The following is a 15,592-nucleotide window of genomic DNA, read 5'->3' on the forward strand; positions in this document are numbered from 1 at the left end:
CTTACTTAACTTGAGTTTGGACCATAGAGAAGTCATTCTTGTGTGGACCTCAGTTTACTCACCTGTACAGTATAGGATGGACTACATGATCTAATGGTCAGGGGATTGGCAGACTTGTTCTTAGGTTACCAATTAGTAGATATTTCAGGTTTTGCAGGCCGTCTGGCTCTGTCACAGCTGCTCAGCTCTGCCCTCATAGCAGGAAAGCAGCCATAGACAATAAGTAAACAAATGAGCATGGCTGCTTTCTAATAAAACTTTATTTACAAAAACAGGCTGTGGCTGGCCATAGTTTATTCACCCTGTTTTTGAGCTCTTGACATTCATTAGTCTGTGATTTCGATAATTAGTTTAGGAAAAAGCTTTGAGTTTTACAAATAATGCTTCTGAAAATCTAGTAAAACCTTTAAATTTTATTTTTGCTTCTTCTCTTTATCAGAAAAGTAATGTAGAACATTTAGAAAACCCAGAACATTAATATTTTGGTTCCTCTCATTAGGTAACCATCTTTGTGTAAACATGTGTACGTACATACTTTTTTTTTTGAGCTGGAGTATCGCTCTGTCACCCAAGCTGGAGTGCAGTGGCACAGTCTTGGCTCACTGCAACCTCCACTTCTTCAGGTGATTCTCTTGCCTCAGCCTCCCGAGTAGCTGGGACTACAGGCGCTCGCCGCCATGCCTGGCTAATTTTTTGTATTTTTTTAGTAGAGATGAGGTTTCACCAGCCCAGGCTGGTGTTGAACTCCTGAGCTCAGTCAGTCCTCCCTCCTCGGCTTCCCAAACTGTTGGGATTACAGGTGTGAGCCACCGTGCCCAGCACATGTGTGCATACATACTTTTTACAAAATTGGATGAAGTATAATTCATTTGCTAAATATTTTCACTTATGCCATGAAATCTTATTTTATCTTTGTGTATAAAGATACCTGCTCTGCTGGGGCTTCTAGTTGAAAACTAATGAATTTTAAAAATTAATTTTGTATTTAGCCACCTATTCTTTTTTCTAATTGTTTCTTGTAGCTTTTGCTTTGATTGGAATAATTTTATTCTAGGAATAAAGTTGTGTCATCTGCAAAAATGAATCATATGTACACATCTGATTTTCTTATATTTATATCTCCTTTTTCTCTTCAAATTATATTACCCTCTACCATTGATGGGAACCTGGGTAATAAAAAAAAAAGGAAAAAAAAGAAACAAATTGCATTGCGTACCACCTCCAAAACAATGTTAAATGTTAGTTATAACAATAGGCATCTTAGTATGCTTTCCGAATTTAATGGAACTGATGCGAATATTTCATGGTTAACTGTTGGTTTGAGACCTTCAATATGTTGAATGTATTCACCTGTTTCTCTTTTTTTTTCCTGTTTTATTATTATTATTTTTTAAATCAGCTATGGCTATTGTATTTTGTCACATGCCATCTTAGCATCTTTTAAGATGATCATATAGTTTTTCTCCTGCATGCTACATATTAATTACAGTGGTGTATATTCATAGAATTATATTAGATCTTATAATATTGATCCACCCTTACATTCCTGCAGCAAACCTCTCTTGATCCTATTTTTTCATGTACTGTTTGACTTTTAAAAAGGTATTTTAATTTTTAAATAGTTTATACATGTACAGTGCGTAATGTATTTGAGATTCATCTGTGTTGTTGTGTGTATCAGTAGTTTCTTTATTGCTGAGTAGCAGTCCCTTATATGAGTGTATCACAGTGCATTTATCCGTTCAATAGTTGGATATTTCAGTTATCTCTAGTTTTTGGCAACTATGAATAAAGCTGTCCTAAACGTTTCCATAATGGTTTTGTATGAACACAATACTTGTTTCTCTTGAGTAAATACCTAGGAGTATGATTTCTGGGTTGTATGTTTATGAGAAACTGCCAAAACTGTTTTCCAAAGTAGCTGTACCATGTTGCCTTCTTACCTGCAAATGTATGAAGAGTTCCGGTTGCCCTGTATCCTCCCTAGCACTTGATATTGTCAGTTTTTGTTGTTTTTTTTTTTTAAGACACCTTAATAGGTATATAGTGATATCTCCTTCTGGTTTTAATTTGCTTGTCCCTAATGACAAATGGTTCTGAGCCTCCTTTTATGTGCATCTTTTTATTTGCCATCTGTATACCATTTTTTATGGAAAAATACTGAATTTTTTTTTTTTTTTTGAGATAGGGTCTTGCTCTGTTGCCCAGGCTGGAGAGCAGTGGCGCAGTCACCACTCACTGCAGCCTCCACCTCCTAGCCTCAAGCCATCCTCCCACCTCTCAGCTTCCCCAGTAGCTGGGATTTCAAGTACGCACCTCCACAGTTGGCTAATTTTTTATTTTTATTTGTAGAGATAGGGTTTCATTATGTTGCCCAGACTGATTTCAAGCTCTTGGGCTCAAGCAATCCACCTGCCTCGGCCTCTCAAGGTGCTGAGATTACAGGCATGAGCTGCCATGCCTGGCCAAGATACCAAAATCTTTATTTGAGATGTTTAATTGGGTTGCTGCTGCTCCTCTTGTTGTTGTTGTTGTTGTTGTTGCTGCTGCTGCTCCTCCGCCTCCTTCTTCCCCTCCTCCCCCTCTTCCCCCTCTTCCCCCTCTCCTTCTCCTCCTTCTATTTTTTTAGACAGACTTTCGCTCTTTCACCCATGCTGGAGTGCAGTGGCATGATCTTGGCTCACTGGAGCCTGTCATTCCCTGCCTATCCAAGGCTCAAGGTGATTCTCCCACTTCAGCCTCCCAAGTAGTTGGGACCACAGGCACATGCCACCACACCTGGCTAATTTTTGTATTTTTAGTAGAGATGGGGTTTCACTATGTTGCCCAGGCTGGTCTTGAACTCCTGAGCTCAAGCAGTCCGCCTGTCTCAGCCTCCCAAAGTGCTGGAATTACAGGCATGAGCCACCATGCCCGGCCAATTTCTTATTATTGAGTAGTAAGAGTTCTTTATATATTTTGGATATAAGTGCTTTGTTAGGCTGTGTGATGTACATATATTTTCTCTCCATCTGTGCCTTGTGTTTCATTCTCTTAACAGTGTCTTTTTCCCAGAGCATAAGTTTTAAATTTTGATAAAGTCTAATTTACCACTTTTTTTCTTGTAGACATTTGGGGTTCGTCTAACAACTCTGCCTAATCCAGAGCTTGCCAGACTTTTTTTGTAAAAGGTCAGATAGTAAGGCCAGGCACTATGGCTTATGCCTGTAATCCCAGCACTTCGGGAGGCCAAGGCAGGCAGATCACCTGAGGTTGGGAGTTCGAGACTAGCCTGACCAACATGGTGAAACCCCGTCTTTACTAAAAATACAAAAAATTAGCCGGTCGTGGTGGTACATGCCTGTAATCCCAGCTACTCGGGAGGCTGAGGCAGGAGAATGGCTTGAACCCAGGAGGCGGAGGTTGTGGTGAGTCGAGATCGCGCCATTGCACTCCACCCTGGGCAACAAGAGCGAAAATCTGTCTCAAAATAAATAAATAAAAAATAAATACCACTATTTAATACTAATATAAAATTATTTTATATTAGCAATAATATAATACTTTTTTTGACTAGTGATAAAATGACATATCTTTTTCTGCCCTTTTGCTTTTAATCTATGTATCATGATATTCATCTATTTTTTAATTTGTGAAAATAAAGATGGGGTTTTGCCATGTTGCCCAGGCTGGTCTTGAATTCCTGGGCTCAAGCAGTCCACCCACCTCACCCTCCCAAAATGCTGAGATTACAGGCGTGAGCCACCATACCTGGCCATATCATTATAATTTGAAATGGTTTCTTGTTTGTTTTTCTTTTAAATTTAATCTGACGGCCTCTTTTAATTGATGTGTTTTGGACCATTTACATTTAATATGATTGATAATGATTGGATTTAGGTTTCTTATTTTATTATTTGTTTTCTGATTATCTCTTTTTTGGGGGGTTTCTTCTGTTTCTTTTTTCTGCCTACTTTTGGATTAATTGAATTTTTTTAGTGTTTTATTAATTGGCTTTTGGTTATATCTGTGCTATGTTTTTGCTGTAGGAATTACAAAATATATACCTAAACTGTCTACTTAGAGTTAGCATCTTACCTCTAAATAAAATGTAAAATAAAACGTAAAAGTATTGCAACCATACAGGTTTCTTTATTCTAGCGCCCCTCTTTTATGTTATAATTGTACATATGTGTGTATGTATGTGTGTGTATATATCTTTATACACCTTCAATCTATGTAGATATATATAGATATGTATCCACATACACTTTCAGTGTATATCTATATGCATACATTGTCTATATACATAGACATCTGTCTACATACATGGAAAGGTATGTGTCTACATACATGGAAAGATATGTATCTACATACATATACAATGCATGCATGATACCTTTGGCCACTACATCCTTCTTAAATTTCCTGTTGCAACTCATGACTCAATTTCCTTGACCAGTTACTCCTCTTTCAGACATCCCTCTTACATGTGATAGTCCTCAGCATTTAGTTTCCCCAACTTTCCCCTAATTATCAGTTGACTCAGTTACCGCCAAAATATCAATGACTTCTAGATCCATTTTTCTTCTCAGACCTCTCTTCTAAACTCCAGTTATGTATTTCCAACTTCCTATGCTGTCCCAGATAAACTCCACATTGTAGAAAATAAAAAGAAAGGAGTTATAAAAGTTTAGGTTCAAAGCAAAATTTAGAAACTCACAAAGGAGACAAAGATTTTGTGATGACAAAGGCTGTGGTCCACAATGAAAATACAAAATATGTTTCTATAAAACATATATGTGATAGAGTCGGTCCCCAACTTTAAGCCTTCCAGTAATTCATGTAACTGTAGAACATCTTTAAAGTACTGAGAGAAATGTCAATCCAGAATTCTGTATCCAGCAAAAATACTCTTTAACAATTAAGGCCAAAAAAAAAAAAAAAAAGACATTTAGGATGAAGAAAATCTAAGAGAATGTGTTGCCAAAAGTTCTGCTCTAAAATAAATGTAAAAGAAGGTCTTTAGGCCAAAGGAAATACTAGAACTTCAGAGATAAAGAGCAACAGAAATGGTATCTGGGAAAAAGTAAAAACACAAACAGTTGTTTCTTAAGCTCTTTAAAATATCTATAGTGGTTGAAAGCAAAAGTTATAACACTGGTGAGACTTTCAATGTGTGTAGATGTATATGTAGATACATATATCTATATACATGTAGATGTATGTAGATATATACCTATATCTCTACATACATGTAAATATATATCTACATATACAGATAAATACATATAGATATGTAGACATAGATACATATAGATATATATCTACGTGAGATTGAGTCTAGCTTTATCGCCCAGGCTGGAGTGCAGTGGTGTGATGTTGGCTAATTTTTGTATTTTTAGTAGAGACAGGGTTTCACCATTTTGGTCACACTGGTCTCGAGCTCCTGACCTCAAGTGATCTACCCTCCTTAGCCTCTCAAAGTGCTGGGATTATAGGCATACCCAGCCTTACGTGAGACTTTGAATGTATGTAGATATATATCTAGATATATATATGTATAAATATCTGTGTATATCTAGATATACATACAGAAAAGCTTAGTTAATGTCTCTGTAGCACCTTTACTATAGAGCAGTTCTATCACCTTTGGGGGTGAGGGTGGTCTTTTGTGATAATGAAATTTTTAAATTGTCTGGAGCAGTTGTCTTTTTTATGAGATGCAGTTTTGCTCTTGTTGCCCAGGCTGGAGTGCAATGGCACAATTGTGGCTCACTGCAACCTCCGCCTCCTGGGTTCAAGCGATTCTCCTGCCTCAGCCTCCTGAGTAGCTGAGATTAGAGGCATGTGCCACCACGCCCGGCTAATTTATTATTATTAGTAGAGATGGGGTTTCACCATGTTGGTCAGGCTGGTCTCAAACTCTTGACCTCACGTGATCCACCCACCTCAGCCTCCCAAAGTGCTGGGATTACACGTGTGAGCCACTGTGCCCGGCCCCTGCCTTTTTTTTTTTTTTTTTTTTTTTTTTTTTTAAGATGGAGTCTCACTCTGTCACCCAGGCTGGAGTGCAGTGGCATGATCTCAGCTCACTGCAACCTCCACCTCCCAGGTTCAGGTGAGTCTTGTGCCTCAGCCTCCGGAGTAGCTGAGACTACAGGCATGCACCACCATGTCTGGCTAATTTTTTTTTTTTTTTTTTTTTTTTTGAGATGGAGTCTCCCTCTGTCGCCCAGGCTGGAGTGCGGTGGCACAATCTCGGCTCACTGCAAGTTCCGCCTCCCGGGTTCACGCCATTCTCCTGCCTCAGCCTCCCGAGTAGCTGGGACTACAGGCGCCCGCCACCACGCCCGGCTAATTTTTTGTATTTGTAGTAGAGACGGGGTTTCACCGTGTTAGCCAGGATGGTCTCGATCTCCTGACCTCGTGATCCACCCACCTCAGCCTCCCAAAGTGCTGGGATTATAGGCGTGAGCCACCACGCCCGGCTAATTTTTTTTTTTTTTTTTTTTCTTTTTTTACTAGAGACGGAGTTTCACCATGTTGCCCAGGCTGGACTTAAACTCCTGAGCTCAGGCAATCTACCCATCTCGGCCTCCCAAAGTAGTAGGATTGCAGGCGTGAACCACTGTGTCCAGTCTGTTGCTTTATAGTATGTCTCGCCATTTGGATTTATCTGATTTTTTAATTTTATTTATTTTTTTTGAGACGGAGTTTCACTCTCGTTGCCCAGGCTGGAGTGCAATGGCACAATCTCGGCTCACTGCAACCTCCGCCTCCCAGGTTCAAGCAATTCTCCTGCCTCAGCCTCCCTAGGAGCTGGGATTACAGGCATGTGCCACCACTCCTGGCCAATTTTGTATTTTTAGTAGAGACAGCGTTTCATCATGTTGGTCAGGCTGGTCATGAACTTCCAACCTCAAGTAATCCGTCCGCCTCAGCCTCCCAAAGTGCTGGAATTACAGGCATGAGCCACTGTGCCCAGCCTATCTGATTGTTTTTTACGTGCATAGATTGAGTTTAGATACTTGCAGTAGGAATGCTGTATAAGTGCACATCTCCTCCTCAGCACATCTCATCAGGAGGTACACCATCAATTTGTTCCATTATTGATAAGTTTGATCACTTGGTAAAGGGGACATGTGCTAGAATTATCCCTGTAAAGGTATCTTTCACCTTTGAAAGTCATATTTATCTGTAAGGTGATTCTTTGAGAATATATCTATTGCCCAACAACCTTTCACCCAATAGTTTTAGGATCTATTGATGATTCTTGCTTGAATCAATTACACCGGTGATTGCAAATGGTGACTTCTCTGTTTCTATCATTTCTTCGTTCATTATCTGGCATTTGAAGACATCTCCCTTTCTTCCTGTCTCCCTTTGGAGTCTTACTGAAGAGTGGGCTCGAGTTCTTTTTTTTATTCATTGTGAAAAACAAGAGACCAGGTGCTTCACGCTTGTAATCCTAGCACTTTGGGAGGCCCGAGGTGAGAGGATTGTGTGAGCCCAGGAGTTCAAGACCAGCCTGGGCAATATAGGGAGACCCCATCTTGACAGAAAATTTAAAAATCAGTTGGGCATGGTGGTGCATGTCATTAATTTTTAATTATTGGGACATAATTTAATTTTGTCCCAGCTACTCAGGAGGCTGAGGTGGGAGGATCTCTTGAGCCCAGGAGGCGAGGCTGCAGTGAGATGTGATAGCACCACTGTACTCTATCTAGCCTGAGCGACAGCAAGATTCTGTCTCAAAAAATATATATTTTATTTTATATATATTTATAACTATATATCTATATAAATGTATATAATAAAAAAGAAAAACAGGGGATCTTTATGTTGTAGGGTTTGAGCCACATTTTAGGAATGTTTACCAAACTATCCTAGAGCCATACTTCTTGGGGAAAAAACCAAAGAGATATGTGAAAGCTATTTTTATCTTTCAAAGGCTAAAAGACATTAAATGAGTTCTTAAACTTTTTCGAAGCCAAAATTTTTCTTTGTCCTGTTTTTCTACTGAAGCAAAATTTTTTCTTGAATATATGATAACATTCACTAGTGGTTGATGAACATTGTATTTGGTGGCAATCTTCTGTAAATAAATCTTTCAAATATAAAAGAAGTTCTCCCATTAAAATAATTATAAAATAGTCCAAACATTCAGAAAAGTTTTAAAAATATAGGCTGGGCATGGTGGCTCACACCTGTAATTCCCACACTTTTGGAGGCTGAGGTAGGAGGATCACTTGAGCCCAGCAATTTTAGAGCAGCCTGGGCAACATAGAGGATACTGAATGTATTTTAGCTTTGTATTGATAACCCACTGGGTTATTTGAACTTCAGTTATTGTGTGGTAGTCCCTAGATGTATTTCTAGACCAAGGCTGTCCAATAGAACTTTTTGTGATGTTGGAAATATTCTGTGTGTGTACTGTCCTGTATGGTAGCCACGAGACACATGGCTATTAAGTAAGCACCTGAAATTTTTGTTCAGGTCTCATACTTTATAACATTGTCACTTCACTGATTTGTCTCCTTTATCTGTCATTTCTCCCACCTGCACAATAGGCACTTGTTATTTCTCAAATTCCCTTTCACTGAGAGGTCAAGTCAGATGGTTTTTAACAATATGGGAGGAAGTCTAATATAGTAGTAAAGACCATAGCTTAGGACTTGTGTGGGTTTGTTTGTTTGTTTGGAGACAGGGTCCCTGTCGCCTAGGGTGGAGTGCAGTGGTACAGTCTGGGCTTACTGCAACCTCTGCCCTTTGGGTTCAAGCAATTCTAGTGCCTCAGCTTCTGGAGTAGCTGGGATTACAGGCACACGTCACCACACCCAGCTAATTTTTGTTATTTTAGTAGAGACAGAGTTCGCCATGTTGGCCAGGCTGGTCCTGAACTCCGGACCTCAAGTGATCCACCCGCCTTGGCCTCCCAAAGTGCTGGAATTACAGGCATGAGCCACCAAGCCCAGCTGGACTTGTGGGTTTGTTGTTGTTTTTTGTTTTATTTGGGACCTGTGTTGGTTGTAACTCTTAGTGGTACTGGCTGTGACCTTGGACAAGTCATTTAGCCTATAAACATCTTTGAAAGGAAGTAATAATGGTATCTATTTTATGGAGTTGATCTGAGGATAAAAATAAGATAATGCACTTTAAAATGCTTACTTAGCACAATGTCTGGCAAATAGAAAGCACTCTATAGGCCAGGCTTGTTAGCTCACACCTGTAATCCCAGCACTTTGGGAGGCCGAGGTGGGTGGATCACCTGAGGTCAGGAGTTCGAGACCAGCCTGGCCAACATGGTGAAACCCCATCTCTACTAAAAATAATAAATTAGCTGGGCGTGGTGGCACATGCTTGTAATTCCAGCTACTTGGGAGGCTGAGGCAGAAGAATAGCATGAACCGGGGAGGCGGAGCTTGCAGTGAGCAGAGGTTGTGCCACTGCACTCCAGCATGGGTGACAGAGCGAGACTCCGTCTAAAAAAAAAAAAAAAAAAAAATGGCCGGGTGTGCTGGTGGGCGCCTGTAATCCCAGTTGCTTGGGAGTGAGGCAGGAGAACGGCTTGAACCCGGGAGGCAGAGCTTGCAGTGAGCCTAGATTGCGCCACTGCACTCCAGCCTGGGCGACAGAGCGAGACTCCATCTCAAAAAAAAAAAAAAAAAAAAAAGAAAGCACTCTATAAAAGCTAGCTGCTGATTTTTATATTATTACTGACACAGAAGATAGGGATTGGGGGCAAATGGAATGTACTCGAAGTGCATAACCTTGTTCAGTAATAATGTTAATACTAGATTGGGACACTATTCCACATGAAAAGGTGAGTCCTTGTTACATTTGACAAATAAGTTTTATAATTTTTAAAATATTTCAATGCATCACAGATTATTTCTTCTTGATGTGCCAGTCATGGTTTATATATATGTAACAGTAGATTAAATAATTAGATTTTATTAGTTCTGGAGTATTAACTTCGGCTGGAAATGAACTTCCCCCTTCTCTATACCAATACCGAGTGAGGCCACTTTCTCTCAGATACCAATTAGAAATAAGGGGACAATGTTACATTTTTTTCTTCTAGAAACACACATTATATAGAGTTGTCTTTTGAGGTCTAGAAGTCTGAAAACACTGTAAATTCTTTTTTTTTTTTTTTAATTCAATAAATGTAGGGGTCAACTCTAAAAAATCGACAGTGGTTTCTGGGATTTAATCTTGGCATGACTTTACCCCTGCATCTCTGCCCTCGGCAGGTAGTTTTGTTTATGGGTGTCATTGGTTGAACAAATATTTTTTTAGTTGCTACAATAACTAAAACATGATCTGTCCTCTAAAGGAGTCAACAAATGAGCCAGGGGGCATGAGTAATTGCCTGTAATATAATTGTGCTCACGCTGTCATGGAGGACCGTACAAAGTGTCAGAAGCACAGCGCCTGGAGGCACAGCAAAGGGTAGTAGAGGTGACATTTGAGCCCGGCCTTGAAAATTGTTTAGGATTTCTCAGAATTTCAGCGAAGTAAGGCAATTTCTGTCTAAAATATATAGGCAAACTTTTTTTAAAAATTAAAAATATGAGAAATTAATTAAATAACAGATAATGACTACAATGCATATTTAAAAACCAAGGCATGATGAGTGCTGTTGACCAGTTCATCCGAACAGTTCAGAGAAGAGAACATCCATGTAGATCCCTCTTGTGTTACAGAATACAAAGGAGCGGAAAATTTTGCCTCAATAACTGCCAGGTCATTCTAATTAGAATACCTATACATTGTAACATAATTCCTCCATTGAGGTAATAACCGATCAGGTGGTCCAGAGTTTGCCATTCAGTCAGGGAATTCACTCCCTTAACCTAGACTGTGCTGGAAATTCATTGACAAATTTTGTTCTTTGATTCTCCATTTTTCTTCAGAATTCATGCAGACCACTTGACTTCCTTAGCATTTTCATTTGTGGGCATATATTAATGTCTTTGGTTAAGCTTCAGCTTCCCTTTGCATCAATCCTGTTGTAATTGTGCCTCCTGAGGCATCTTTTTGCTTCCCTTGCATGAGTTTCCAAAACCCTTTCTGCTTGGTAAGGGGAGTATCCATTTTCTTTAAAGCAGTGGTTTCCAAACTGGCCTGCACATCAGAATTATTTGGGGAGAAGGATAAAAATACAGATTACTGAGCTTCACCTGGGGTTCTGTGAATTTGGGTTGCATTTGAGATTACTTTTAACAATTTACCAGATGATTTTTCCTGCACCTCTGTTTCAGGGCAGCTTTTCAAACTTCAGTGACCATATAAATCACCTGAAGATTGTGAGAAACTGCAGATCCTAATTTAGTAGGTCTGGGCTTGGGCCTGAGATTCTGAATTTCTCTCAGACATGATAATGCCAGTCACTTGTTGAGTAGCAAGTTTTTTGTTTTTTATTTTTTGTTTGTTTTTCTAATATTTTCATGACATTCAATGAATAACAAGGTTTGAAGGTAACTTCTGGAATTTCATCTAATGTGTATTAATTTTTACTCATCTGGATCTTAGGGGAAATAACCTATCAGGTTATAGGGAGGTGTTTCTCAGAGTATGGTTTGCCAGAACAGCACAACCTGGGAATTGTTAGAAATGCAAGTTCTCGGCCGGGCGTGATGGCTCACACCTGTAATCCCACAACTTTGGGAGGCTAAGGCGGGTGGATCACTTGAGGTGAGGGGTTTGAGACCAGCCTGGCCAACATGGGGAAACCCCTTCTGTACTAAAAATACAAAGAAAATTAGCCAGGCGTGGTGGTGGGCACCTGTAATCCCAGTTACTCGGGAGGCTGAGGCAGGAGAATCACTTGAACCTGGGTGACAGACGTTGCAGTGAGCTGAGATCGTGCCACTGCAATCCAGCCTGGGCAACAGAGCAAGACTCCATCTCAGAAAAAAAAGAAATGCAGGTTCTCAGACTCTATTCTAGACCTATTGAATCAGTGACATATGCACTCTGAAGTTTGAGAACCACTGTTTTAAGGCTTCTCACTGTAGTCCTGTACTTACATAGAAATCAAAACACATTTCTAATGTCAGATAATGCAAGAATATCATTTTCGTGTGTAAGTGCATGTGCTAGTACTTTCAAAACTACTAATTCTTGTAATAAATCTTTATTTAATAGCCTATTATATGCTAGCCACTACTTAACATTGGCAAACTTAAAAAATCCCTGCCCTTAAGGAGATTATATTCTAGTGGTGATATTAACTACTAGTTCATATATGTATTCATCCGTAAGTAGTATATAAACTGTATTTCCATGGTTTTACACTTTAAAACTTTTCTTTTGCTTCATGGTGTTTTTGTTTGTTTGTTTGTTTTTTGAGACAGAGTCTCGCTCTGTTGCCTAGGCTGGCAGTAGCATGATATCGGCTCACTGCAACCACTCCGTCTCCTGGGTTCAAGCGATTCTTCTGCCTCAGCCTCCCAAGTAGCTGGCAGTACAGGTGTGTGCCACCACGCCCAGCTAATTTTTGTATTTTTCTTAGAGACGGGGTTTCACCATATTGGCCAGGCTAGTCCAGAACTCCTGACCTCGTGATCTGCCCACCTCGGCCTCCCAAAGTGCTGGGATTACGGGCGTGAGCCACTGTACCCAGCCCTGTGTTTTTGTTTTTAAGATTGATCCATGTTGATATGCATAGCCTTAAATTACTCAAAATTGATCTATAGAATTCTATCCAATGAATAAGCCCACAATTTGACTGTTTTCCTGTTGATGGACATTTTGGTTGTTTTCAGCTTGGTTGATTGTTTCTTTGCTTTTATAAACAATATTAAATGCTCTGCATTGTTCTGTGTGGGAAACATGCTAGGGGAGAAGAAAAGACACACACGCAATACCTTTAAGGGTAAACAAGCTTTATCCCACGTAAATGGCAATGCAGATATAATAAGCAAATGATATAATAAGCAAATTGATACAATAAGCAAATTGTAATGGAAAGGGGAGAAGGGAAAAGAGGTATATATATATTTACACTCGCCAGACTATGGAGGATTCATCACCAGACTGGGAAGCAACAGCCTGGGCTCCAGAGTCGACCACTTATCTGTGCACATGCAAGGAGAGGTCTCATGAAGCTTCGGTAGTGTCTGGGACCCTAGCTCTTTTTGTAATGAGTTGTTTGGCATGAGGTCCAGTCACGAGGGGCCTTCGTGACTGGGCTCAAGGAACACAAAAAGGTCAACTTGTTTTTGCGATTTTCTGCTTTTTTTTTTTTTTTTGATAACCATCATATAGGAATAGATTGAAATAGAGATTTCTCTGAGACAGTGCTGGATGAACGCCTCAAGGGGCTCACACAACCTTTTCCAAGACTTGGTGACCATTGTTTGTGTGCACGTTCAATTGAGTTCAGATTTAATATTTAACTTCTCCTCCACATGTATATGCATAAGGATAGTGTCTCTAGAGAAGTGTTTTTCTAATTGTGAGCTGCAAGCGGCATGTTTTAAAAGTAGAGAATAGAATAGACAATGTTGGTAGGAGAGAAGATACTAGTATAAGGCATGTAGTGAGAATAGTGTTTTATAGAGCTTTTGTTTTCAGGGGTATGTGTACTGGATAAGATGTAAAATATATTTCTTACTTTGGTTGTGGGCAAACAGGTGTGCAGGCTGTTCAGTTATATGCAGAACCTTAAACTTGACAATCCTGAATTTCTCTCTGAAGTTGTGATACCAGTTTACAGTCCCACTGGTGGTAGACTGGTGTTACCATTGTTTTGCATCCTTCCCAATAGTTAGTTTGGTTAAACTGTTAAATTTTTTTCCATTGAGGAGTATGAGAACAGTTATCTCATTGTGGTTTTACTTTGCCTTTCCTTGCTAACTAGTGAGATTGGGGTCCTTTTTTTTTTTAATGCAGGAAAATTAATATAATTCACCTGGTAGAGAGATACCAGATTAGTGTTGAAAATGATAATGAGTGTAATGCTCAGTGGCATATTCTAAATACACTTGTGTGAAGAAGTGAAATGACTTGACTTGCTAATACTAATGATTGACAGTTGAGGGGTTTAATTTAATGTGTTCTCTCTTTAAATACTGTAGTCTATGTTCAATTCTATAAACTTGAATCTTTGAATTTAGTATAATGACTTTGTATTTATACAAGACTATGAGTAGTCATTAGTGGCAGCATCATTTTATTGATTTGAGTATTAATATTTTTATGTTTTTATAGATACCTGTCCAATTTTTTCTTTTAAAATTTTATAATGAAAATACATGCATGAATTATTTTTTAAAGTATAAAAAAGTAAAAAGAAATTAGTCTTCTTTTCCTGTCCAACTCTCCCCAGAAGCAACTACTATAAAAGGATTCTTATATGACCTCTTAGATATATATATACTTTATCACTATCCCCTTGCCCTCCTCTTTTTATTTTTAGTTTATTTATTCAAATGACATTCTATTCATTGTTCTGTAGCTGTTCATTCCTTCTGCTTAACACTGTATCTTAAAGATTGTTTCATTTTAACACATAGGAATTTTACCACTACTGAATTTGATTCCATTCTGTAGATGCATCATAATTCATTTGACTATTTATGTATATTTAGATTAAAAAGAAAACCCACATAAATTTCAGCTTTTGTAAACTATATTGAATTAAATATTTTGTACTTAAATGAATGTGTGAGTATAGGTTAAATTCCAGGAGGTGGAATTACAGGGTCAAAGGGATATACATTCAGATAGATGTTTGCCAAATTGCCTTCTAAAAATCCAACCAATTTATACTCTCCCAAAAATAGATCAGAATGGGCCGGGTGCGGTGGCTTACGCCTGTAATCCTAGCACTTTGGCAGGCCGAGGTGGGTGGACCACCTGAGGTCAGGAGTTCGAGACCAGCCTAGCCAATATGGTGAAACCCCATCTCTACTAAAAAATAGAAAAATTAGCCAGGGGTGGTGGCGCCTGCCCGTAGTCCCAGCTACTCAGGAGGCTGAGGCAGGAGACTCACTTGAACTTGCGAGGTGGAGGTTGCAGTGAGCCGAGGTCACGCCACTGCACTCTAACCTAGGTGACGGCTATAGGTGATTAAATGAGATAGATACGTTTGTTAAAAAACAAAACTCTCGATTATTTATATTGATTCATTTATATACTTACATATGTATATCTGGACATCACATCTCATAATTGGGGAACAGGTATCTAAAAAGTTGTTTAACTGACTGTTAAGAAATGTAGTCTGTTGTCTGTTTCCTAGGTAAGCCACTTTTCTTTTCTCCCAGCATTGGAATTCTTCTCTTCTTTCCTCCTCTGCACTTCTTTTCTGTCTTCACCTTGAGCCCATGCTTCACTGTGGAACTCCGCTTAGGAGGTACTTCTGACAGAAAAAGAGGTCTACACTGGGAATTTCCTGTCTGGTTGTTGACAGGCATTTCTGTATTGCAGCTGACAGTGTGAGATCTGTTGCCCCTACTTTGTGCTGTGTATCTTATGTGTAAATGTTTTTTCTCATTTATATTCTTGTCAAATCATTCACAAATGCAGTTATTTATTATTATCATTATCATTATTATTATTATTATTATTATTATTTCCTTAGAGATACTTGTTCTGA

At 39.1% G+C, this 15,592-nt stretch overlaps 1 protein-coding gene across 31 annotated transcripts in view; it reads left to right on the forward strand.

Annotated features, from left to right (window-relative positions):
* BPTF (bromodomain PHD finger transcription factor) overlaps positions 1–15,592 on the forward strand; it is a 157,516-nt gene that overhangs the window by 12,464 nt on the left and 129,460 nt on the right. The gene's annotated exons all lie outside the window — the stretch shown is intronic.

This window comes from Pongo pygmaeus, chromosome 19, assembly GCF_028885625.2.
Source record: "Pongo pygmaeus isolate AG05252 chromosome 19, NHGRI_mPonPyg2-v2.0_pri, whole genome shotgun sequence".
NCBI classification, from domain to species: Eukaryota; Metazoa; Chordata; class Mammalia; order Primates; family Hominidae; genus Pongo; species Pongo pygmaeus.